A 26,915-nucleotide genomic window follows, 5' to 3' on the forward strand; every position below is an offset into this window, starting at 1 on the left:
CTTTTGAGTTTTTGACGTCGGCAGATATCAAACAGTAATCCTAAGTCAAATTGCACAGAAAATGACCCAAATGAGTGAATAATGCTCAGTATCAACAGTTGTGCGTTTTTGGTGAAGCTTTTGAGTTTTTGACGTCGGCAGATATCAAACAATAATCTTAGGATACAGTCAGCTTAAAATGACTGAATGTGAGTGAATACTTTTCAGTTGTGTGTTTTTGGTGAAGCTTTTGAGTTTTTGACGTCGGCAGATATCAAACAGTAATCTTAGGATACAGTCAGCTTAAAATGACTGAATGTGAGTGAATACTGTTCAGTTGTGCGTTTTTGGTGAAGCTTTTGAGTTTTTGACGTCGGCAGATATCAAAAAGTAATCCTAAATCAAATTGCACAGAAAATGACACAGATGAGTGAATAATGCTCAGTATCAACAGTTGTGCGTTTTTGGTGAAGCTTTTGAGTTTTTGACGTCGGCAGATATCAAACAGTAATCTTAGGATACAGTCAGCTTAAAATGACTGAATGTGAGTGAATACTTTTCAGTTGTGCGTTTTTGGTGAAGCTTTTGAGTTTTTGACGTCGGCAGATATCAAACAGTAATCTTAGGATACAGTCAGCTTAAAATGACTGAATGTGAGTGAATACTGTTCAGTTGTGCGTTTTTGGTGAAGCTTTTGAGTTTTTGACGTCGGCAGATATCAAACAGTAATCCTAAGTCAAATTGCACAGAAAATGACACAGATGAGTGAATAATGCTCAGTATCAACAGTTGTGCGTTTTTGGTGAAGCTTTTGAGTTTTTGACGTCGGCAGATATCAAACAGTAATCTTAGGATACAGTCAGCTTAAAATGACTGAATGTGAGTGAATACTGTTCAGTTGTGCGTTTTTGGTGAAGCTTTTGAGTTTTTGACGTCGGCAGATATCAAACAGTAGTCTTAGGATACAGTCAGCTTAAAATGACTGAATGTGAGTGAACACTGTTCAGTTGTGCGTTTTTGGTGAAGCTTTTGAGTTTTTGACGTCGGCAGATATCAAACAGTAATCCTAAGTCAAATTGCACAGAAAATGACACAGATGAGTGAATAATGCTCAGTATCAACAGTTGTGCGTTTTTGGTGAAGCTTTTGAGTTTTTGACGTCGGCAGATATCAAACAGTAATCTTAGGATACAGTCAGCTTAAAATGACTGAATGTGAGTGAATACTGTTCAGTTGTGCGTTTTTGGTGAAGCTTTTGAGTTTTTGACGTCGGCAGATATCAAACAGTAATCTTCGGATACAGTCAGCTTAAAATGACTGAATGTGAGTGAATACTGTTCAGTTGTGCGTTTTTGGTGAAGCTTTTGAGTTTTTGACGTCGGCAGATATCAAACAGTAATCCTAGGTCAAATTGCACAGAAAATGCCACAGATGAGTGAATACTGCTCAGTATCAACAGTTGTGCGTTTTTGGTGAAGCTTTTGAGTTTTTGACGTCGGCAGATATCAAACAGTAATCTTAGGATACAGTCAGCTTAAAATGACTGAATGTGAGTGAATACTGTTCAGTTGTGCGTTTTTGGTGAAGCTTTTGAGTTTTTGACGTCGGCAGATATCAAACAGTAATCTTAGGATACAGTCAGCTTAAAATGACTGAATGTGAGTGAATACTGTTCAGTTGTGCGTTTTTGGTGAAGCTTTTGAGTTTTTGACGTCGGCAGATATCAAACAGTAATCTTAGGATACAGTCAGCTTAAAATGACTGAATGTGAGTGAATACTGTCCAGTTGTGCGTTTTTGGTGAAGCTTTTGAGTTTTTGACGTCGGCAGATATCAAACAGTAATCCTAAGTTAAATTGCACAGAAAATGACACAGATGAGTGAATAATGCTCAGTATCAACAGTTGTGCGTTTTTGGTGAAGCTTTTGAGTTTTTGACGTCGGCAGATATCAAACAGTAATCTTAGGATACAGTCAGCTTAAAATGACTGAATGTGAGTGAATACTGTTCAGTTGTGCGTTTTTGGTGAAGCTTTTGAGTTTTTGACGTCGGCAGATATCAAACAGTAATCTTAGGATACAGTCAGCTTAAAATGACTGAATGTGAGTGAATACTGTCCAGTTGTGCGTTTTTGGTGAAGCTTTTGAGTTTTTGACGTCGGCAGATATCAAACAGTAATCCTAAGTCAAATTGCACAGAAAATGACACAGATGAGTGAATAATGCTCAGTATCAACAGTTGTGCGTTTTTGGTGAAGCTTTTGAGTTTTTGACGTCGGCAGATATCAAACAGTAATCTTAGGATACAGTCAGCTTAAAATGACTGAATGTGAGTGAATACTGTTCAGTTGTGCGTTTTTGGTGAAGCTTTTGAGTTTTTGACGTCGGCAGATATCAAACAGTAATCTTAGGATACAGTCAGCTTAAAATGACTGAATGTGAGTGAATACTGTTCAGTTGTGCGTTTTTGGTGAAGCTTTTGAGTTTTTGACGTCGGCAGATATCAAACAGTAATCTTAGGATACAGTCAGCTTAAAATGACTGAATGTGAGTGAATACTGTTCAGTTGTGCGTTTTTGGTGAAGCTTTTGAGTTTTTGACGTCGGCAGATATCAAACAGTAATCCCAAGTCAAATTGCACAGAAAATGACACAGATGAGTGAATACTGCTCAGTATCAACAGTTGTGCGTTTTTGTGAAGCTTTTGAGTTTTTGACGTCGGCAGATATCAAACAGTAATCTTAGGATACAGTCAGCTTAAAATGACTGAATGTGAGTGAATACTGTCCAGTTGTGCGTTTTTGGTGAAGCTTTTGAGTTTTTGACGTCGGCAGATATCAAACAGTAATCCTAAGTTAAATTGCACAGAAAATGACACAGATGAGTGAATAATGCTCAGTATCAACAGTTGTGCGTTTTTGGTGAAGCTTTTGAGTTTTTGACGTCGGCAGATATCAAACAGTAATCTTAGGATACAGTCAGCTTAAAATGACTGAATGTGAGTGAATACTGTTCAGTTGTGCGTTTTTGGTGAAGCTTTTGAGTTTTTGACGTCGGCAGATATCAAACAGTAATCTTAGGATACAGTCAGCTTAAAATGACTGAATGTGAGTGAATACTGTCCAGTTGTGCGTTTTTGGTGAAGCTTTTGAGTTTTTGACGTCGGCAGATATCAAACAGTAATCCTAAGTCAAATTGCACAGAAAATGACACAGATGAGTGAATAATGCTCAGTATCAACAGTTGTGCGTTTTTGGTGAAGCTTTTGAGTTTTTGACGTCGGCAGATATCAAACAGTAATCTTAGGATACAGTCAGCTTAAAATGACTGAATGTGAGTGAATACTGTCCAGTTGTACGTTTTTGGTGAAGCTTTTGAGTTTTTGACGTCGGCAGATATCAAACAGTAATCCTAAATCAAATTGCACAGAAAATGACACAGATGAGTGAATAATGCTCAGTATCAACAGTTGTGCGTTTTTGGTGAAGCTTTTGAGTTTTTGACGTCGGCAGATATCAAACAGTAATCTTAGGATACAGTCAGCTTAAAATGACTGAATGTGAGTGAATACTGTTCAGTTGTGCGTTTTTGGTGAAGCTTTTGAGTTTTTGACGTCGGCAGATATCAAACAGTAATCCTAAGTCAAATTGCACAGAAAATGCCACAGATGAGTGAATACTGCTCAGTATCAACAGTTGTGCGTTTTTGGTGAAGCTTTTGAGTTTTTGATGTCGGCAGATATCAAACAGTAATCCTAAATCAAATTGCACAGAAAATGACACAGATGAGTGAATAATGCTCAGCATCAACAGTTGTGCGTTTTTGGTGAAGCTTTTGAGTTTTTGACGTCGGCAGATATCAAACAGTAATCCTAAGTCAAATTGTACAGAAAATGACACAGATGAGTGAATATTGCTCAGTATCAACAGTTGTGCGTTTTTGGTGAAGCTTTTGAGTTTTTGACGTCGGCAGATATCAAACAGTAATCTTAGGATACAGTCAGCTTAAAATGACTGAATGTGAGTGAATACTGTTCAGTTGTGCGTTTTTGGTGAAGCTTTTGAGTTTTTGACGTCGGCAGATATCAAACAGTAATCCTAAATCAAATTGCACAGAAAATGACACAGATGAGTGAATAATGCTCAGTATCAACAGTTGTGCGTTTTTGGTGAAGCTTTTGAGTTTTTGACGTCGGCAGATATCAAACAGTAATCTTCGGATACAGTCAGCTTAAAATGACTGAATGTGAGTGAATACTGTTCAGTTGTGCGTTTTTGGTGAAGCTTTTGAGTTTTTGACATCGGCAGATATCAAACAGTAATCCCAAGTCAAATTGCACAGAAAATGACACAGATGAGTGAATAATGCTCAGTATCAACAGTTGTGCGTTTTTGGTGAAGCTTTTGAGTTTTTGACGTCGGCAGATATCAAACAGTAATCCTAGGTCAAATTGCACAGAAAATGCCACAGATGAGTGAATACTGCTCAGTATCAACAGTTGTGCGTTTTTGGTGAAGCTTTTGAGTTTTTGACGTCGGCAGATATCAAACAGTAATCCTAAATCAAATTGCACAGAAAATGACACAGATGAGTGAATAATGCTCAGTATCAACAGTTGTGCGTTTTTGGTGAAGCTTTTGAGTTTTTGACGTCGGCAGATATCAAACAGTAGTCTTAGGATACAGTCAGCTTAAAATGACTGAATGTGAGTGAATACTGTTCAGTTGTGCGTTTTTGGTGAAGCTTTTGAGTTTTTGACGTCGGCAGATATCAAACAGTAATCTTAGGATACAGTCAGCTTAAAATGACTGAATGTGAGTGAATACTGTTCAGTTGTGCGTTTTTGGTGAAGCTTTTGAGTTTTTGACATCGGCAGATATCAAACAGTAATCCCAAGTGAAATTGCACAGAAAATGACACAGATGAGTGAATAATGCTCAGTATCAGCAGTTGTGCGTTTTTGGTGAAGCTTTTGAGTTTTTGACGTCGGCAGATATCAAACAGTAATCTTCGTATGCAGTCAGCTTAAAATGACTGAATGTGAGTGAATACTGTTCAGTTGTGCGTTTTTGGTGAAGCTTTTGAGTTTTTTACGTCGGCAGATATCAAACAGTAATCTTAGGATACAGTCAGCTTAAAATGACTGAATGTGAGTGAATACTGTTCAGTTGTGCGTTTTTGGTGAAGCTTTTGAGTTTTTGACGTCGGCAGATATCAAACAGTAATCCCAAGTCAAATTGCACAGAAAATGACACAGATGAGTGAATAATGCTCAGTATCAACAGTTGTGCGTTTTTGGTGAAGCTTTTGAGTTTTTGACGTCGGCAGATATCAAACAGTAATCTTAGGATACAGTCAGCTTAAAATGACTGAATGTGAGTGAATACTGTTCAGTTGTGCGTTTTTGGTGAAGCTTTTGAGTTTTTGACGTCGGCAGATATCAAACAGTAATCTTAGGATACAGTCAGCTTAAAATGACTGAATGTGAGTGAATACTGTTCAGTTGTGCGTTTTTGGTGAAGCTTTTGAGTTTTTGACGTCGGCAGATATCAAACAGTAATCCTAGGTCAAATTGCACAGAAAATGCCACAGATGAGTGAATACTGCTCAGTATCAACAGTTGTGCGTTTTTGGTGAAGCTTTTGAGTTTTTGACGTCGGCAGATATCAAACAGTAATCTTAGGATACAGTCAGCTTAAAATGACTGAATGTGAGTGAATACTGTTCAGTTGTGCGTTTTTGGTGAAGCTTTTGAGTTTTTGACGTCGGCAGATATCAAACAGTAATCTTAGGATACAGTCAGCTTAAAATGACTGAATGTGAGTGAATACTGTTCAGTTGTGCGTTTTTGGTGAAGCTTTTGAGTTTTTGACGTCGGCAGATATCAAACAGTAATCTTAGGATACAGTCAGCTTAAAATGACTGAATGTGAGTGAATACTGTTCAGTTGTGCGTTTTTGGTGAAGCTTTTGAGTTTTTGACGTCGGCAGATATCAAACAGTAATCCCAAGTCAAATTGCACAGAAAATGACACAGATGAGTGAATACTGCTCAGTATCAACAGTTGTGCGTTTTTGTGAAGCTTTTGAGTTTTTGACGTCGGCAGATATCAAACAGTAATCTTAGGATACAGTCAGCTTAAAATGACTGAATGTGAGTGAATACTGTCCAGTTGTGCGTTTTTGGTGAAGCTTTTGAGTTTTTGACGTCGGCAGATATCAAACAGTAATCCTAAGTTAAATTGCACAGAAAATGACACAGATGAGTGAATAATGCTCAGTATCAACAGTTGTGCGTTTTTGGTGAAGCTTTTGAGTTTTTGACGTCGGCAGATATCAAACAGTAATCTTAGGATACAGTCAGCTTAAAATGACTGAATGTGAGTGAATACTGTTCAGTTGTGCGTTTTTGGTGAAGCTTTTGAGTTTTTGACGTCGGCAGATATCAAACAGTAATCTTAGGATACAGTCAGCTTAAAATGACTGAATGTGAGTGAATACTGTCCAGTTGTGCGTTTTTGGTGAAGCTTTTGAGTTTTTGACGTCGGCAGATATCAAACAGTAATCCTAAGTCAAATTGCACAGAAAATGACACAGATGAGTGAATAATGCTCAGTATCAACAGTTGTGCGTTTTTGGTGAAGCTTTTGAGTTTTTGACGTCGGCAGATATCAAACAGTAATCTTAGGATACAGTCAGCTTAAAATGACTGAATGTGAGTGAATACTGTTCAGTTGTGCGTTTTTGGTGAAGCTTTTGAGTTTTTGACGTCGGCAGATATCAAACAGTAATCCTAAATCAAATTGCACAGAAAATGCCACAGATGAGTGAATACTGCTCAGTATCAACAGTTGTGCGTTTTTGGTGAAGCTTTTGAGTTTTTGACGTCGGCAGATATCAAACAGTAATCCTAAATCAAATTGCACAGAAAATGACACAGATGAGTGAATAATGCTCAGCATCAACAGTTGTGCGTTTTTGGTGAAGCTTTTGAGTTTTTGACGTCGGCAGATATCAAACAGTAATCTTAGGATACAGTCAGCTTAAAATGACTGAATGTGAGTGAATACTGTTCAGTTGTGCGTTTTTGGTGAAGCTTTTGAGTTTTTGACGTCGGCAGATATCAACCAGCAGTCTTAGGATACAGTCAGCTTAAAATGACTGAATGTGAGTGAATACTGTTCAGTTGTGCGTTTTTGGTGAAGCTTTTGAGTTTTTGACGTCGGCAGATATCAAACAGTAATCCTAGGTCAAATTGCACAGAAAATGCCACAGATGAGTGAATACTGCTCAGTATCAACAGTTGTGCGTTTTTGGTGAAGCTTTTGAGTTTTTGACGTCGGCAGATATCAAACAGTAGTCTTAGGATACAGTGAGCTTAATATGACTGAATTTTAGTGAATACTGTTCAGTTGTGCGTTTTTGGTGAAGCTTTTGAGTTTTTGACGTCGGCAGATATCAAACAGTAATCTTAGGATACAGTCAGCTTAAAATGACTGAATGTGAGTGAATACTGTTCAGTTGTGCGTTTTTGGTGAAGCTTTTGAGTTTTTGACGTCGGCAGATATCAAACAGTAATCTTAGGATACAGTCAGCTTAAAATGACTGAATGTGAGTGAATACTGTTCAGTTGTGCGTTTTTGGTGAAGCTTTTGAGTTTTTGACGTCGGCAGATATCAAACAGTAATCCTAGGTCAAATTGCACAGAAAATGCCACAGATGAGTGAATACTGCTCAGTATCAACAGTTGTGCGTTTTTGGTGAAGCTTTTGAGTTTTTGACGTCGGCAGATATCAAACAGTAATCCTAAATCAAATTGCACAGAAAATGACACAGATGAGTGAATAATGCTCAGTATCAACAGTTGTGCGTTTTTGGTGAAGCTTTTGAGTTTTTGACGTCGGCAGATATCAAACAGTAGTCTTAGGATACAGTCAGCTTAAAATGACTGAATGTGAGTGAATACTGTTCAGTTGTGCGTTTTTGGTGAAGCTTTTGAGTTTTTGACGTCGGCAGATATCAAACAGTAATCTTAGGATACAGTCAGCTTAAAATGACTGAATGTGAGTGAATACTGTTCAGTTGTGCGTTTTTGGTGAAGCTTTTGAGTTTTTGACATCGGCAGATATCAAACAGTAATCCCAAGTGAAATTGCACAGAAAATGACACAGATGAGTGAATAATGCTCAGTATCAACAGTTGTGCGTTTTTGGTGAAGCTTTTGAGTTTTTGACGTCGGCAGATATCAAACAGTAATCTTAGGATACAGTCAGCTTAAAATGACTGAATGTGAGTGAATACTGTTCAGTTGTGCGTTTTTGGTGAAGCTTTTGAGTTTTTGACGTCGGCAGATATCAAACAGTAATCTTAGGATACAGTCAGCTTAAAATGACTGAATGTGAGTGAATACTGTTCAGTTGTGCGTTTTTGGTGAAGCTTTTGAGTTTTTGACGTCGGCAGATATCAAACAGTAATCCTAGGTCAAATTGCACAGAAAATGCCACAGATGAGTGAATACTGCTCAGTATCAACAGTTGTGCGTTTTTGGTGAAGCTTTTGAGTTTTTGACGTCGGCAGATATCAAACAGTAATCTTAGGATACAGTCAGCTTAAAATGACTGAATGTGAGTGAATACTGTTCAGTTGTGCGTTTTTGGTGAAGCTTTTGAGTTTTTGACGTCGGCAGATATCAAACAGTAATCTTAGGATACAGTCAGCTTAAAATGACTGAATGTGAGTGAATACTGTTCAGTTGTGCGTTTTTGGTGAAGCTTTTGAGTTTTTGACGTCGGCAGATATCAAACAGTAATCTTAGGATACAGTCAGCTTAAAATGACTGAATGTGAGTGAATACTGTTCAGTTGTGCGTTTTTGGTGAAGCTTTTGAGTTTTTGACGTCGGCAGATATCAAACAGTAATCCCAAGTCAAATTGCACAGAAAATGACACAGATGAGTGAATACTGCTCAGTATCAACAGTTGTGCGTTTTTGTGAAGCTTTTGAGTTTTTGACGTCGGCAGATATCAAACAGTAATCTTAGGATACAGTCAGCTTAAAATGACTGAATGTGAGTGAATACTGTCCAGTTGTGCGTTTTTGGTGAAGCTTTTGAGTTTTTGACGTCGGCAGATATCAAACAGTAATCCTAAGTTAAATTGCACAGAAAATGACACAGATGAGTGAATAATGCTCAGTATCAACAGTTGTGCGTTTTTGGTGAAGCTTTTGAGTTTTTGACGTCGGCAGATATCAAACAGTAATCTTAGGATACAGTCAGCTTAAAATGACTGAATGTGAGTGAATACTGTTCAGTTGTGCGTTTTTGGTGAAGCTTTTGAGTTTTTGACGTCGGCAGATATCAAACAGTAATCCTAAGTCAAATTGCACAGAAAATGACACAGATGAGTGAATAATGCTCAGTATCAACAGTTGTGCGTTTTTGGTGAAGCTTTTGAGTTTTTGACGTCGGCAGATATCAAACAGTAATCTTAGGATACAGTCAGCTTAAAATGACTGAATGTGAGTGAATACTGTTCAGTTGTGCGTTTTTGGTGAAGCTTTTGAGTTTTTGACGTCGGCAGATATCAAACAGTAATCCTAAATCAAATTGCACAGAAAATGCCACAGATGAGTGAATACTGCTCAGTATCAACAGTTGTGCGTTTTTGGTGAAGCTTTTGAGTTTTTGACGTCGGCAGATATCAAACAGTAATCCTAAATCAAATTGCACAGAAAATGACACAGATGAGTGAATAATGCTCAGCATCAACAGTTGTGCGTTTTTGGTGAAGCTTTTGAGTTTTTGACGTCGGCAGATATCAAACAGTAATCTTAGGATACAGTCAGCTTAAAATGACTGAATGTGAGTGAATACTGTTCAGTTGTGCGTTTTTGGTGAAGCTTTTGAGTTTTTGACGTCGGCAGATATCAACCAGCAGTCTTAGGATACAGTCAGCTTAAAATGACTGAATGTGAGTGAATACTGTTCAGTTGTGCGTTTTTGGTGAAGCTTTTGAGTTTTTGACGTCGGCAGATATCAAACAGTAATCCTAAGTCAAATTGCACAGAAAATGCCACAGATGAGTGAATACTGCTCAGTATCAACAGTTGTGCGTTTTTGGTGAAGCTTTTGAGTTTTTGACGTCGGCAGATATCAAACAGTAGTCTTAGGATACAGTGAGCTTAATATGACTGAATTTTAGTGAATACTGTTCAGTTGTGCGTTTTTGGTGAAGCTTTTGAGTTTTTGACGTCGGCAGATATCAAACAGTAATCTTAGGATACAGTCAGCTTAAAATGACTGAATGTGAGTGAATACTGTTCAGTTGTGCGTTTTTGGTGAAGCTTTTGAGTTTTTGACGTCGGCAGATATCAAACAGTAATCCTAGGTCAAATTGCACAGAAAATGCCACAGATGAGTGAATACTGCTCAGTATCAACAGTTGTGCGTTTTTGGTGAAGCTTTTGAGTTTTTGACGTCGGCAGATATCAAACAGTAATCCTAAATCAAATTGCACAGAAAATGACACAGATGAGTGAATAATGCTCAGTATCAACAGTTGTGCGTTTTTGGTGAAGCTTTTGAGTTTTTGACGTCGGCAGATATCAAACAGTAGTCTTAGGATACAGTCAGCTTAAAATGACTGAATGTGAGTGAATACTGTTCAGTTGTGCGTTTTTGGTGAAGCTTTTGAGTTTTTGACGTCGGCAGATATCAAACAGTAATCTTAGGATACAGTCAGCTTAAAATGACTGAATGTGAGTGAATACTGTTCAGTTGTGCGTTTTTGGTGAAGCTTTTGAGTTTTTGACATCGGCAGATATCAAACAGTAATCCCAAGTGAAATTGCACAGAAAATGACACAGATGAGTGAATAATGCTCAGTATCAGCAGTTGTGCGTTTTTGGTGAAGCTTTTGAGTTTTTGACGTCGGCAGATATCAAACAGTAATCTTCGTATGAGTCAGCTTAAAATGACTGAATGTGAGTGAATACTGTTCAGTTGTGCGTTTTTGGTGAAGCTTTTGAGTTTTTTACGTCGGCAGATATCAAACAGTAATCTTAGGATACAGTCAGCTTAAAATGACTGAATGTGAGTGAATACTGTTCAGTTGTGCGTTTTTGGTGAAGCTTTTGAGTTTTTGACGTCGGCAGATATCAAACAGTAATCCCAAGTCAAATTGCACAGAAAATGACACAGATGAGTGAATAATGCTCAGTATCAACAGTTGTGCGTTTTTGGTGAAGCTTTTGAGTTTTTGACGTCGGCAGATATCAAACAGTAATCTTAGGATACAGTCAGCTTAAAATGACTGAATGTGAGTGAATACTGTTCAGTTGTGCGTTTTTGGTGAAGCTTTTGAGTTTTTGACGTCGGCAGATATCAAACAGTAATCTTAGGATACAGTCAGCTTAAAATGACTGAATGTGAGTGAATACTGTTCAGTTGTGCGTTTTTGGTGAAGCTTTTGAGTTTTTGACGTCGGCAGATATCAAACAGTAATCTTAGGATACAGTCAGCTTAAAATGACTGAATGTGAGTGAATACTGTTCAGTTGTGCGTTTTTGGTGAAGCTTTTGAGTTTTTGACGTCGGCAGATATCAAACAGTAATCCTAAGTCAAATTGCACAGAAAATGACACAGATGAGTGAATAATGCTCAGTATCAACAGTTGTGCGTTTTTGGTGAAGCTTTTGAGTTTTTGACGTCGGCAGATATCAAACAGTAATCTTAGGATACAGTCAGCTTAAAATGACTGAATGTGAGTGAATACTGTTCAGTTGTGCGTTTTTGGTGAAGCTTTTGAGTTTTTGACGTCGGCAGATATCAAACAGTAGTCTTAGGATACAGTCAGCTTAAAATGACTGAATGTGAGTGAACACTGTTCAGTTGTGCGTTTTTGGTGAAGCTTTTGAGTTTTTGACGTCGGCAGATATCAAACAGTAATCTTAGGATACAGTCAGCTTAAAATGACTGAATGTGAGTGAATACTGTTCAGTTGTGCGTTTTTGGTGAAGCTTTTGAGTTTTTGACGTCGGCAGATATCAAACAGTAATCTTCGGATACAGTCAGCTTAAAATGACTGAATGTGAGTGAATACTGTTCAGTTGTGCGTTTTTGGTGAAGCTTTTGAGTTTTTGACGTCGGCAGATATCAAACAGTAATCCTAGGTCAAATTGCACAGAAAATGCCACAGATGAGTGAATACTGCTCAGTATCAACAGTTGTGCGTTTTTGGTGAAGCTTTTGAGTTTTTGACGTCGGCAGATATCAAACAGTAATCTTAGGATACAGTCAGCTTAAAATGACTGAATGTGAGTGAATACTGTTCAGTTGTGCGTTTTTGGTGAAGCTTTTGAGTTTTTGACGTCGGCAGATATCAAACAGTAATCTTAGGATACAGTCAGCTTAAAATGACTGAATGTGAGTGAATACTGTTCAGTTGTGCGTTTTTGGTGAAGCTTTTGAGTTTTTGACGTCGGCAGATATCAAACAGTAATCTTAGGATACAGTCAGCTTAAAATGACTGAATGTGAGTGAATACTGTTCAGTTGTGCGTTTTTGGTGAAGCTTTTGAGTTTTTGACGTCGGCAGATATCAAACAGTAATCCCAAGTCAAATTGCACAGAAAATGACACAGATGAGTGAATACTGCTCAGTATCAACAGTTGTGCGTTTTTGTGAAGCTTTTGAGTTTTTGACGTCGGCAGATATCAAACAGTAATCTTAGGATACAGTCAGCTTAAAATGACTGAATGTGAGTGAATACTGTCCAGTTGTGCGTTTTTGGTGAAGCTTTTGAGTTTTTGACGTCGGCAGATATCAAACAGTAATCCTAAGTTAAATTGCACAGAAAATGACACAGATGAGTGAATAATGCTCAGTATCAACAGTTGTGCGTTTTTGGTGAAGCTTTTGAGTTTTTGACGTCGGCAGATATCAAACAGTAATCTTAGGATACAGTCAGCTTAAAATGACTGAATGTGAGTGAATACTGTTCAGTTGTGCGTTTTTGGTGAAGCTTTTGAGTTTTTGACGTCGGCAGATATCAAACAGTAATCTTAGGATACAGTCAGCTTAAAATGACTGAATGTGAGTGAATACTGTCCAGTTGTGCGTTTTTGGTGAAGCTTTTGAGTTTTTGACGTCGGCAGATATCAAACAGTAATCCTAAGTCAAATTGCACAGAAAATGACACAGATGAGTGAATAATGCTCAGTATCAACAGTTGTGCGTTTTTGGTGAAGCTTTTGAGTTTTTGACGTCGGCAGATATCAAACAGTAATCTTAGGATACAGTCAGCTTAAAATGACTGAATGTGAGTGAATACTGTTCAGTTGTGCGTTTTTGGTGAAGCTTTTGAGTTTTTGACGTCGGCAGATATCAAACAGTAATCCTAAATCAAATTGCACAGAAAATGCCACAGATGAGTGAATACTGCTCAGTATCAACAGTTGTGCGTTTTTGGTGAAGCTTTTGAGTTTTTGACGTCGGCAGATATCAAACAGTAATCCTAAATCAAATTGCACAGAAAATGACACAGATGAGTGAATAATGCTCAGCATCAACAGTTGTGCGTTTTTGGTGAAGCTTTTGAGTTTTTGACGTCGGCAGATATCAAACAGTAATCTTAGGATACAGTCAGCTTAAAATGACTGAATGTGAGTGAATACTGTTCAGTTGTGCGTTTTTGGTGAAGCTTTTGAGTTTTTGACGTCGGCAGATATCAACCAGCAGTCTTAGGATACAGTCAGCTTAAAATGACTGAATGTGAGTGAACACTGTTCAGTTGTGCGTTTTTGGTGAAGCTTTTGAGTTTTTGACGTCGGCAGATATCAAACAGTAATCTTAGGATACAGTCAGCTTAAAATGACTGAATGTGAGTGAATACTGTTCAGTTGTGCGTTTTTGGTGAAGCTTTTGAGTTTTTGACGTCGGCAGATATCAAACAGTAATCCTAAGTCAAATTGCACAGAAAATGCCACAGATGAGTGAATACTGCTCAGTATCAACAGTTGTGCGTTTTTGGTGAAGCTTTTGAGTTTTTGACGTCGGCAGATATCAAACAGTAATCCTAAATCAAATTGCACAGAAAATGACACAGATGAGTGAATAATGCTCAGTATCAACAGTTGTGCGTTTTTGGTGAAGCTTTTGAGTTTTTGACGTCGGCAGATATCAAACAGTAGTCTTAGGATACAGTCAGCTTAAAATGACTGAATGTGAGTGAATACTGTTCAGTTGTGCGTTTTTGGTGAAGCTTTTGAGTTTTTGACGTCGGCAGATATCAAACAGTAATCTTAGGATACAGTCAGCTTAAAATGACTGAATGTGAGTGAATACTGTTCAGTTGTGCGTTTTTGGTGAAGCTTTTGAGTTTTTGACGTCGGCAGATATCAACCAGCAGTCTTAGGATACAGTCAGCTTAAAATGACTGAATGTGAGTGAACACTGTTCAGTTGTGCGTTTTTGGTGAAGCTTTTGAGTTTTTGACGTCGGCAGATATCAAACAGTAATCTTAGGATACAGTCAGCTTAAAATGACTGAATGTGAGTGAATACTGTTCAGTTGTGCGTTTTTGGTGAAGCTTTTGAGTTTTTGACGTCGGCAGATATCAAACAGTAATCTTAGGATACAGTCAGCTTAAAATGACTGAATGTGAGTGAATACTGTTCAGTTGTGCGTTTTTGGTGAAGCTTTTGAGTTTTTGACGTCGGCAGATATCAAACAGTAATCCTAAGTCAAATTGCACAGAAAATGCCACAGATGAGTGAATACTGCTCAGTATCAACAGTTGTGCGTTTTTGGTGAAGCTTTTGAGTTTTTGACGTCGGCAGATATCAAACAGTAATCCTAAATCAAATTGCACAGAAAATGACACAGATGAGTGAATAATGCTCAGTATCAACAGTTGTGCGTTTTTGGTGAAGCTTTTGAGTTTTTGACGTCGGCAGATATCAAACAGTAGTCTTAGGATACAGTCAGCTTAAAATGACTGAATGTGAGTGAATACTGTTCAGTTGTGCGTTTTTGGTGAAGCTTTTGAGTTTTTGACGTCGGCAGATATCAAACAGTAATCTTAGGATACAGTCAGCTTAAAATGACTGAATGTGAGTGAATACTGTTCAGTTGTGCGTTTTTGGTGAAGCTTTTGAGTTTTTGACGTCGGCAGATATCAAAAACAGTAATCCTAAATCAAATTGCACAGAAAATGACACAGATGAGTGAATAATGCTCAGTATCAACAGTTGTGCGTGTTTGGTGAAGCTTTTGAGTTTTTGACGTCGGCAGATATCAAACAGTAGTCTTAGGATACAGTCAGCTTAAAATGACTGAATGTGAGTGAATACTGTTCAGTTGTGCGTTTTTGGTGAAGCTTTTGAGTTTTTGACGTCGGCAGATATCAAACAGTAATCCTAAATCAATTTGCACAGAAAATGACACAGATGAGTGAATACTGCTCAGTATCAACAGTTGTGCGTTTTTGGTGAAGCTTTTGAGTTTTTGACGTCGGCAGATATCAAACAGTAATCGTCGTATGCAGTCAGCTTAAAATGACTGAATGTGAGTGAATACTGTTCAGTTGTGTGTTTTTGGTCAAGCTTTTGAGTTTTTGACGTCGGCAGATATCAAACAGTAATCCTAAATCAAATTGCACAGAAAATGACACAGATGAGTGAATACTGCTCAGTATCAACAGTTGTGCGTTTTTGGTGAAGCTTTTGAGTTTTTGACGTCGGCAGATATCAAACAGTAATCTTCGTATGCAGTCAGCTTAAAATGACTGAATGTGAGTGAATACTGTTCAGTTGTGCGTTTTTGGTGAAGCTTTTGAGTTTTTGACGTCGGCAGATATCAAACAGTAATCTTCGGATACAGTCAGCTTAAAATGACTGAATGTGAGTGAATACTGTTCAGTTGTGCGTTTTTGGTGAAGCTTTTGAGTTTTTGACGTCGGCAGATATCAAACAGTAATCCCAAGTCAAATTGCACAGAAAATGACACAGATGAGTGAATAATGCTCAGTATCAACAGTTGTGCGTTTTTGGTGAAGCTTTTGAGTTTTTGACGTCGGCAGATATCAAACAGTAATCTTAGGATACAGTCAGCTTAAAATGACTGAATGTGAGTGAATACTGTTCAGTTGTGCGTTTTTGGTGAAGCTTTTGAGTTTTTGACGTCGGCAGATATCAAACAGCAGTCTTAGGATACAGTCAGCTTAAAATGACTGAATGTGTGTGAACACTGTTCAGTTGTGCGTTTTTGGTGAAGCTTTTGAGTTTTTGACGTCGGCAGATATCAAACAGTAATCTTAGGATACAGTCAGCTTAAAATGACTGAATGTGAGTGAATACTGTTCAGTTGTGCGTTTTTGGTGAAGCTTTTGAGTTTTTGACGTCGGCAGATATCAAACAGTAATCTTAGGATACAGTCAGCTTAAAATGACTGAATGTGAATGAACACTGTTCAGTTGTGCGTTTTTGGTGAAGCTTTTGAGTTTTTGACGTCGGCAGATATCAAACAGTAATCTTAGGATACAGTCAGCTTAAAATGACTGAATGTGAGTGAACACTGTTCAGTTGTGCGTTTTTGGTGAAGCTTTTGAGTTTTTGACGTCGGCAGATATCAAACAGTAATCTTAGGATACAGTCAGCTTAAAATGACTGAATGTGAGTGAATACTGTTCAGTTGTGCGTTTTTGGTGAATCTTTTGAGTTTTTGACGTCGGCAGATATCAAACAGTAATCCTAGGTCAAATTGCACAGAAAATGACACAGATGAGTGAATACTGCTCAGTATCAACAGTTGTGCGTTTTTGGTGAAGCTTTTGAGTTTTTGACGTCGGCAGATATCAAACAGTAATCTTAGGATACAGTCAGCTTAAAATGACTGAATGTGAGTGAATACTGTTCAGTTGTGCGTTTTTGGTGAAGCTTTTGAGTTTTTGACGTCGGCAGATATCAAAAACAGTAATCCTAAATCAAATTGCACAGAAAATGACACAGATGAGTGAATAATGCTCAGTATCAACAGTTGTGCGTTTTTGGTGAAGCTTTTGAGTTTTTGACGTCGGCAGATATCAAACAGTAATCTTAGGATACAGTCAGCTTAAAATGACTGAATGTGAGTGAATACTGTTCAGTTGTGCGTTTTTGGTGAAGCTTTTGAGTTTTTGACGTCGGCAGATATCAAAAAGTAATCCTAAATCAAATTGCACAGAAAATGACACAGATGAGTGAATAATGCTCAGTATCAACAGTTGTGCGTTTTTGGTGAAGCTTTTGAGTTTTTGACGTCGGCAGATATCAAACAGTAGTCTTAGTATACAGTCAGCTTAAAATGACTGAATGTGAGTGAATACTGTTCAGTTGTGCGTTTTTGGTGAAGCTTTTGAGTTTTTGATGTCGGCTGATATCAAACAGTAATCCTAGGTCAAATTGCACAGAAAATGACACAGATGAGTGAATACTGCTCAGTATCAACAGTTGTGCGTTTTTGGTGAAGCTTTTGAGTTTTTGACGTCGGCAGATATCAAACAGTAATCTTAGGATACAGTCAGCTTAAAATGACTGAATGTGAGTGAATACTGTTCAGTTGTGCGTTTTTGGTGAAGCTTTTGAGTTTTTGACGTCGGCAGATATCAAAAAGTAATCCTAAATCAAATTGCACAGAAAATGACACAGATGAGTGAATAATGCTCAGTATCAACAGTTGTGCGTTTTTGGTGAAGCTTTTGAGTTTTTGACGTCGGCAGATATCAAACAGTAATCTTAGGATACAGTCAGCTTAAAATGACTGAATGTGAGTGAATACTGTTCAGTTGTGCGTTTTTGGTGAAGCTTTTGAGTTTTTGACGTCGGCAGATATCAAAAAGTAATCCTAAATCAAATTGCACAGAAAATGACACAGATGCGTGAATAATGCTCAGTATCAACAGTTGTGCGTTTTTGGTGAAGCTTTTGAGTTTTTGACGTCGGCAGATATCAAACAGTAATCTTAGGATACAGTCAGCTTAAAATGACTGAATGTGAGTGAATACTGTTCAGTTGTGCGTTTTTGGTGAAGCTTTTGAGTTTTTGACGTCGGCAGATATCAAACAGTAATCTTAGGATACAGTCAGCTTAAAATGACTGAATGTGAGTGAATACTGTTCAGTTGTGCGTTTTTGGTGAAGCTTTTGAGTTTTTGACGTCGGCAGATATCAAACAGTAATCCTAAGTCAAATTGCACAGAAAATGCCACAGATGAGTGAATACTGCTCAGTATCAACAGTTGTGCGTTTTTGGTGAAGCTTTTGAGTTTTTGACGTCGGCAGATATCAAACAGTAATCCTAAATCAAATTGCACAGAAAATGACACAGATGAGTGAATAATGCTCAGTATCAACAGTTGTGCGTTTTTGGTGAAGCTTTTGAGTTTTTGACGTCGGCAGATATCAAACAGTAGTCTTAGGATACAGTCAGCTTAAAATGACTGAATGTGAGTGAATACTGTTCAGTTGTGCGTTTTTGGTGAAGCTTTTGAGTTTTTGACGTCGGCAGATATCAAACAGTAATCTTAGGATACAGTCAGCTTAAAATGACTGAATGTGAGTGAATACTGTTCAGTTGTGCGTTTTTGGTGAAGCTTTTGAGTTTTTGACGTCGGCAGATATCAAAAACAGTAATCCTAAATCAAATTGCACAGAAAATGACACAGATGAGTGAATAATGCTCAGTATCAACAGTTGTGCGTGTTTGGTGAAGCTTTTGAGTTTTTGACGTCGGCAGATATCAAACAGTAGTCTTAGGATACAGTCAGCTTAAAATGACTGAATGTGAGTGAATACTGTTCAGTTGTGCGTTTTTGGTGAAGCTTTTGAGTTTTTGACGTCGGCAGATATCAAACAGTAATCGTCGTATGCAGTCAGCTTAAAATGACTGAATGTGAGTGAATACTGTTCAGTTGTGTGTTTTTGGTCAAGCTTTTGAGTTTTTGACGTCGGCAGATATCAAACAGTAATCCTAAATCAAATTGCACAGAAAATGACACAGATGAGTGAATACTGCTCAGTATCAACAGTTGTGCGTTTTTGGTGAAGCTTTTGAGTTTTTGACGTCGGCAGATATCAAACAGTAATCTTCGTATGCAGTCAGCTTAAAATGACTGAATGTGAGTGAATACTGTTCAGTTGTGCGTTTTTGGTGAAGCTTTTGAGTTTTTGACGTCGGCAGATATCAAACAGTAATCTTCGGATACAGTCAGCTTAAAATGACTGAATGTGAGTGAATACTGTTCAGTTGTGCGTTTTTGGTGAAGCTTTTGAGTTTTTGACGTCGGCAGATATCAAACAGTAATCCCAAGTCAAATTGCACAGAAAATGACACAGATGAGTGAATAATGCTCAGTATCAACAGTTGTGCGTTTTTGGTGAAGCTTTTGAGTTTTTGACGTCGGCAGATATCAAACAGTAATCTTAGGATACAGTCAGCTTAAAATGACTGAATGTGAGTGAATACTGTTCAGTTGTGCGTTTTTGGTGAAGCTTTTGAGTTTTTGACGTCGGCAGATATCAAACAGCAGTCTTAGGATACAGTCAGCTTAAAATGACTGAATGTGTGTGAACACTGTTCAGTTGTGCGTTTTTGGTGAAGCTTTTGAGTTTTTGACGTCGGCAGATATCAAACAGTAATCTTAGGATACAGTCAGCTTAAAATGACTGAATGTGAGTGAATACTGTTCAGTTGTGCGTTTTTGGTGAAGCTTTTGAGTTTTTGACGTCGGCAGATATCAAACAGTAATCTTAGGATACAGTCAGCTTAAAATGACTGAATGTGAGTGAACACTGTTCAGTTGTGCGTTTTTGGTGAAGCTTTTGAGTTTTTGACGTCGGCAGATATCAAAAACAGTAATCCTAAATCAAATTGCACAGAAAATGACACAGATGAGTGAATAATGCTCAGTATCAACAGTTGTGCGTGTTTGGTGAAGCTTTTGAGTTTTTGACGTCGGCAGATATCAAACAGTAGTCTTAGGATACAGTCAGCTTAAAATGACTGAATGTGAGTGAATACTGTTCAGTTGTGCGTTTTTGGTGAAGCTTTTGAGTTTTTGACGTCGGCAGATATCAAACAGTAATCCTAAATCAATTTGCACAGAAAATGACACAGATGAGTGAATACTGCTCAGTATCAACAGTTGTGCGTTTTTGGTGAAGCTTTTGAGTTTTTGACGTCGGCAGATATCAAACAGTAATCGTCGTATGCAGTCAGCTTAAAATGACTGAATGTGAGTGAATACTGTTCAGTTGTGTGTTTTTGGTCAAGCTTTTGAGTTTTTGACGTCGGCAGATATCAAACAGTAATCCTAAATCAAATTGCACAGAAAATGACACAGATGAGTGAATACTGCTCAGTATCAACAGTTGTGCGTTTTTGGTGAAGCTTTTGAGTTTTTGACGTCGGCAGATATCAAACAGTAATCTTCGTATGCAGTCAGCTTAAAATGACTGAATGTGAGTGAATACTGTTCAGTTGTGCGTTTTTGGTGAAGCTTTTGAGTTTTTGACGTCGGCAGATATCAAACAGTAATCTTCGGATACAGTCAGCTTAAAATGACTGAATGTGAGTGAATACTGTTCAGTTGTGCGTTTTTGGTGAAGCTTTTGAGTTTTTGACGTCGGCAGATATCAAACAGTAATCCCAAGTCAAATTGCACAGAAAATGACACAGATGAGTGAATAATGCTCAGTATCAACAGTTGTGCGTTTTTGGTGAAGCTTTTGAGTTTTTGACGTCGGCAGATATCAAACAGTAATCTTAGGATACAGTCAGCTTAAAATGACTGAATGTGAGTGAATACTGTTCAGTTGTGCGTTTTTGGTGAAGCTTTTGAGTTTTTGACGTCGGCAGATATCAAACAGCAGTCTTAGGATACAGTCAGCTTAAAATGACTGAATGTGTGTGAACACTGTTCAGTTGTGCGTTTTTGGTGAAGCTTTTGAGTTTTTGACGTCGGCAGATATCAAACAGTAATCTTAGGATACAGTCAGCTTAAAATGACTGAATGTGAGTGAATACTGTTCAGTTGTGCGTTTTTGGTGAAGCTTTTGAGTTTTTGACGTCGGCAGATATCAAACAGTAATCTTAGGATACAGTCAGCTTAAAATGACTGAATGTGAGTGAACACTGTTCAGTTGTGCGTTTTTGGTGAAGCTTTTGAGTTTTTGACGTCGGCAGATATCAAACAGTAATCTTAGGATACAGTCAGCTTAAAATGACTGAATGTGAGTGAACACTGTTCAGTTGTGCGTTTTTGGTGAAGCTTTTGAGTTTTTGACGTCGGCAGATATCAAACAGTAATCTTAGGATACAGTCAGCTTAAAATGACTGAATGTGAGTGAATACTGTTCAGTTGTGCTTTTTTGGTGAAGCTTTTGAGTTTTTGACGTCGGCAGATATCAAAAAGTAATCCTAAATCAAATTGCACAGAAAATGCCACAGATGAGTGAATAATGCTCAGTATCAACAGTTGTGCGTTTTTGGTGAAGCTTTTGAGTTTTTGACGTCGGCAGATATCAAACAGTAATCTTAGGATACAGTCAGCTTAAAATGACTGAATGTGAGTGAATACTGTTCAGTTGTGCGTTTTTGGTGAAGCTTTTGAGTTTTTGACGTCGGCAGATATCAAAAAGTAATCCTAAATCAAATTGCACAGAAAATGACACAGATGCGTGAATAATGCTCAGTATCAACAGTTGTGCGTTTTTGGTGAAGCTTTTGAGTTTTTGACGTCGGCAGATATCAAACAGTAATCTTAGGATACAGTCAGCTTAAAATGACTAAATGTGAGTGAATACTGTTCAGTTGTGCGTTTTTGGTGAAGCTTTTGAGTTTTTGTCGTCGGCAGATATCAAACAGTAATCCTAGGTCAAATTGCACAGAAAATGCCACAGATGAGTGAATACTGCTCAGTATCAACAGTTGTGCGTTTTTGGTGAAGCTTTTGAGTTTTTGACGTCGGCAGATATCAAACAGTAGTCTTAGGATACAGTCAGCTTAAAATGACTAAATGTGAGTGAATACTGTTCAGTTGTGCGTTTTTGGTGAAGCTTTTGAGTTTTTGTCGTCGGCAGATATCAAACAGTAATCCTAAATCAATTTGCACAGAAAATGACACAGATGAGTGAATACTGCTCAGTATCAACAGTTGTGCGTTTTTGGTGAAGCTTTTGAGTTTTTGACGTCGGCAGATATCAAACAGTAATCGTCGTATGCAGTCAGCTTAAAATGACTGAATGTGAGTGAATACTGTTCAGTTGTGTGTTTTTGGTCAAGCTTTTGAGTTTTTGACGTCGGCAGATATCAAACAGTAATCCTAAATCAAATTGCACAGAAAATGACACAGATGAGTGAATACTGCTCAGTATCAACAGTTGTGCGTTTTTGGTGAAGCTTTTGAGTTTTTGACGTCGGCAGATATCAAACAGTAATCTTCGTATGCAGTCAGCTTAAAATGACTGAATGTGAGTGAATACTGTTCAGTTGTGCGTTTTTGGTGAAGCTTTTGAGTTTTTGACGTCGGCAGATATCAAACAGTAATCTTCGGATACAGTCAGCTTAAAATGACTGAATGTGAGTGAATACTGTTCAGTTGTGCGTTTTTGGTGAAGCTTTTGAGTTTTTGACGTCGGCAGATATCAAACAGTAATCCCAAGTCAAATTGCACAGAAAATGACACAGATGAGTGAATAATGCTCAGTATCAACAGTTGTGCGTTTTTGGTGAAGCTTTTGAGTTTTTGACGTCGGCAGATATCAAACAGTAATCTTAGGATACAGTCAGCTTAAAATGACTGAATGTGAGTGAATACTGTTCAGTTGTGCGTTTTTGGTGAAGCTTTTGAGTTTTTGACGTCGGCAGATATCAAACAGCAGTCTTAGGATACAGTCAGCTTAAAATGACTGAATGTGTGTGAACACTGTTCAGTTGTGCGTTTTTGGTGAAGCTTTTGAGTTTTTGACGTCGGCAGATATCAAACAGTAATCTTAGGATACAGTCAGCTTAAAATGACTGAATGTGAGTGAATACTGTTCAGTTGTGCGTTTTTGGTGAAGCTTTTGAGTTTTTGACGTCGGCAGATATCAAACAGTAATCTTAGGATACAGTCAGCTTAAAATGACTGAATGTGAGTGAACACTGTTCAGTTGTGCGTTTTTGGTGAAGCTTTTGAGTTTTTGACGTCGGCAGATATCAAACAGTAATCTTAGGATACAGTCAGCTTAAAATGACTGAATGTGAGTGAACACTGTTCAGTTGTGCGTTTTTGGTGAAGCTTTTGAGTTTTTGACGTCGGCAGATATCAAACAGTAATCTTAGGATACAGTCAGCTTAAAATGACTGAATGTGAGTGAATACTGTTCAGTTGTGCTTTTTTGGTGAAGCTTTTGAGTTTTTGACGTCGGCAGATATCAAAAAGTAATCCTAAATCAAATTGCACAGAAAATGCCACAGATGAGTGAATAATGCTCAGTATCAACAGTTGTGCGTTTTTGGTGAAGCTTTTGAGTTTTTGACGTCGGCAGATATCAAACAGTAATCTTAGGATACAGTCAGCTTAAAATGACTGAATGTGAGTGAATACTGTTCAGTTGTGCGTTTTTGGTGAAGCTTTTGAGTTTTTGACGTCGGCAGATATCAAAAAGTAATCCTAAATCAAATTGCACAGAAAATGACACAGATGCGTGAATAATGCTCAGTATCAACAGTTGTGCGTTTTTGGTGAAGCTTTTGAGTTTTTGACGTCGGCAGATATCAAACAGTAATCTTAGGATACAGTCAGCTTAAAATGACTAAATGTGAGTGAATACTGTTCAGTTGTGCGTTTTTGGTGAAGCTTTTGAGTTTTTGACGTCGGCAGATATCAAACAGTAATCCTAGGTCAAATTGCACAGAAAATGCCACAGATGAGTGAATACTGCTCAGTATCAACAGTTGTGCGTTTTTGGTGAAGCTTTTGAGTTTTTGACGTCGGCAGATATCAAACAGTAGTCTTAGGATACAGTCAGCTTAAAATGACTGAATGTGAGTGAATACTGTTCAGTTGTGCGTTTTTGGTGAAACTTTTGAGTTTTTGACGTCGGCAGATATCAAACAGTAATCCTAAGTCAAATTGCACAGAAAATGACACAGATGAGTGAATAATGCTCAGAATCAACAGTTGTGCGTTTTTGGTGAAGCTTTTGAGTTTTTGACGTCGGCAGATATCAAACAGTAATCTTCGTATGCAGTCAGCTTAAAATGACTGAATGTGAGTGAATACTGTTCAGTTGTGCGTTTTTGGTGAAGCTTTTGAGTTTTTGACGTCGGCAGATATCAAACAGTAATCTTAGGATACAGTCAGCTTAAAATGACTGAATGTGAGTGAACACTGTTCAGTTGTGCGTTTTTGGTGAAGCTTTTGAGTTTTTGACGTCGGCAGATATCAAACAGTAATCTTAGGATACAGTCAGCTTAAAATGACTGAATGTGAGTGAATACTGTTCAGTTGTGCGTTTTTGGTGAAGCTTTTGAGTTTTTGACGTCGGCAGATATCAAAAAGTAATCCTAAATCAAATTGCACAGAAAATGACACAGATGAGTGAATAATGCTCAGTATCAACAGTTGTGCGTTTTTGGTGAAGCTTTTGAGTTTTTGACGTCGGCAGATATCAAACAGTAATCTTAGGATACAGTCAGCTTAAAATGACTGAATGTGAGTGAATACTGTTCAGTTGTGCGTTTTTGGTGAAGCTTTTGAGTTTTTGACGTCGGCAGATATCAAAAAGTAATCCTAAATCAAATTGCACAGAAAATGACACAGATGCGTGAATAATGCTCAGTATCAACAGTTGTGCGTTTTTGGTGAAGCTTTTGAGTTTTTGACGTCGGCAGATATCAAACAGTAATCTTAGGATACAGTCAGCTTAAAATGACTGAATGTGAGTGAATACTGTTCAGTTGTGCGTTTTTGGTGAAGCTTTTGAGTTTTTGACGTCGGCAGATATCAAACAGTAATCTTAGGATACAGTCAGCTTAAAATGACTGAATGTGAGTGAATACTGTTCAGTTGTGCGTTTTTGGTGAAGCTTTTGAGTTTTTGACGTCGGCAGATATCAAACAGTAATCCTAAGTCAAATTGCACAGAAAATGCCACAGATGAGTGAATACTGCTCAGTATCAACAGTTGTGCGTTTTTGGTGAAGCTTTTGAGTTTTTGACGTCGGCAGATATCAAACAGTAATCCTAAATCAAATTGCACAGAAAATGACACAGATGAGTGAATAATGCTCAGTATCAACAGTTGTGCGTTTTTGGTGAAGCTTTTGAGTTTTTGACGTCGGCAGATATCAAACAGTAGTCTTAGGATACAGTCAGCTTAAAATGACTGAATGTGAGTGAATACTGTTCAGTTGTGCGTTTTTGGTGAAGCTTTTGAGTTTTTGACGTCGGCAGATATCAAACAGTAATCTTAGGATACAGTCAGCTTAAAATGACTGAATGTGAGTGAATACTGTTCAGTTGTGCGTTTTTGGTGAAGCTTTTGAGTTTTTGACGTCGGCAGATATCAAAAACAGTAATCCTAAATCAAATTGCACAGAAAATGACACAGATGAGTGAATAATGCTCAGTATCAACAGTTGTGCGTGTTTGGTGAAGCTTTTGAGTTTTTGACGTCGGCAGATATCAAACAGTAGTCTTAGGATACAGTCAGCTTAAAATGACTGAATGTGAGTGAATACTGTTCAGTTGTGCGTTTTTGGTGAAGCTTTTGAGTTTTTGACGTCGGCAGATATCAAACAGTAATCCTAAATCAATTTGCACAGAAAATGACACAGATGAGTGAATACTGCTCAGTATCAACAGTTGTGCGTTTTTGGTGAAGCTTTTGAGTTTTTGACGTCGGCAGATATCAAACAGTAATCGTCGTATGCAGTCAGCTTAAAATGACTGAATGTGAGTGAATACTGTTCAGTTGTGTGTTTTTGGTCAAGCTTTTGAGTTTTTGACGTCGGCAGATATCAAACAGTAATCCTAAATCAAATTGCACAGAAAATGACACAGATGAGTGAATACTGCTCAGTATCAACAGTTGTGCGTTTTTGGTGAAGCTTTTGAGTTTTTGACGTCGGCAGATATCAAACAGTAATCTTCGTATGCAGTCAGCTTAAAATGACTGAATGTGAGTGAATACTGTTCAGTTGTGCGTTTTTGGTGAAGCTTTTGAGTTTTTGACGTCGGCAGATATCAAACAGTAATCTTCGGATACAGTCAGCTTAAAATGACTGAATGTGAGTGAATACTGTTCAGTTGTGCGTTTTTGGTGAAGCTTTTGAGTTTTTGACGTCGGCAGATATCAAACAGTAATCCCAAGTCAAATTGCACAGAAAATGACACAGATGAGTGAATAATGCTCAGTATCAACAGTTGTGCGTTTTTGGTGAAGCTTTTGAGTTTTTGACGTCGGCAGATATCAAACAGTAATCTTAGGATACAGTCAGCTTAAAATGACTGAATGTGAGTGAATACTGTTCAGTTGTGCGTTTTTGGTGAAGCTTTTGAGTTTTTGACGTCGGCAGATATCAAACAGCAGTCTTAGGATACAGTCAGCTTAAAATGACTGAATGTGTGTGAACACTGTTCAGTTGTGCGTTTTTGGTGAAGCTTTTGAGTTTTTGACGTCGGCAGATATCAAACAGTAATCTTAGGATACAGTCAGCTTAAAATGACTGAATGTGAGTGAATACTGTTCAGTTGTGCGTTTTTGGTGAAGCTTTTGAGTTTTTGACGTCGGCAGATATCAAACAGTAATCTTAGGATACAGTCAGCTTAAAATGACTGAATGTGAGTGAACACTGTTCAGTTGTGCGTTTTTGGTGAAGCTTTTGAGTTTTTGACGTCGGCAGATATCAAACAGTAA

The sequence above is a fragment of the Trachinotus anak genome, unplaced genomic scaffold (genome assembly GCF_046630095.1).
Source record: "Trachinotus anak isolate AG129_WGS33_773 ecotype Australia unplaced genomic scaffold, CSIRO_AGI_Tana_v1 ptg000002l, whole genome shotgun sequence".
Taxonomy (NCBI): domain Eukaryota; kingdom Metazoa; phylum Chordata; class Actinopteri; order Carangiformes; family Carangidae; genus Trachinotus; species Trachinotus anak.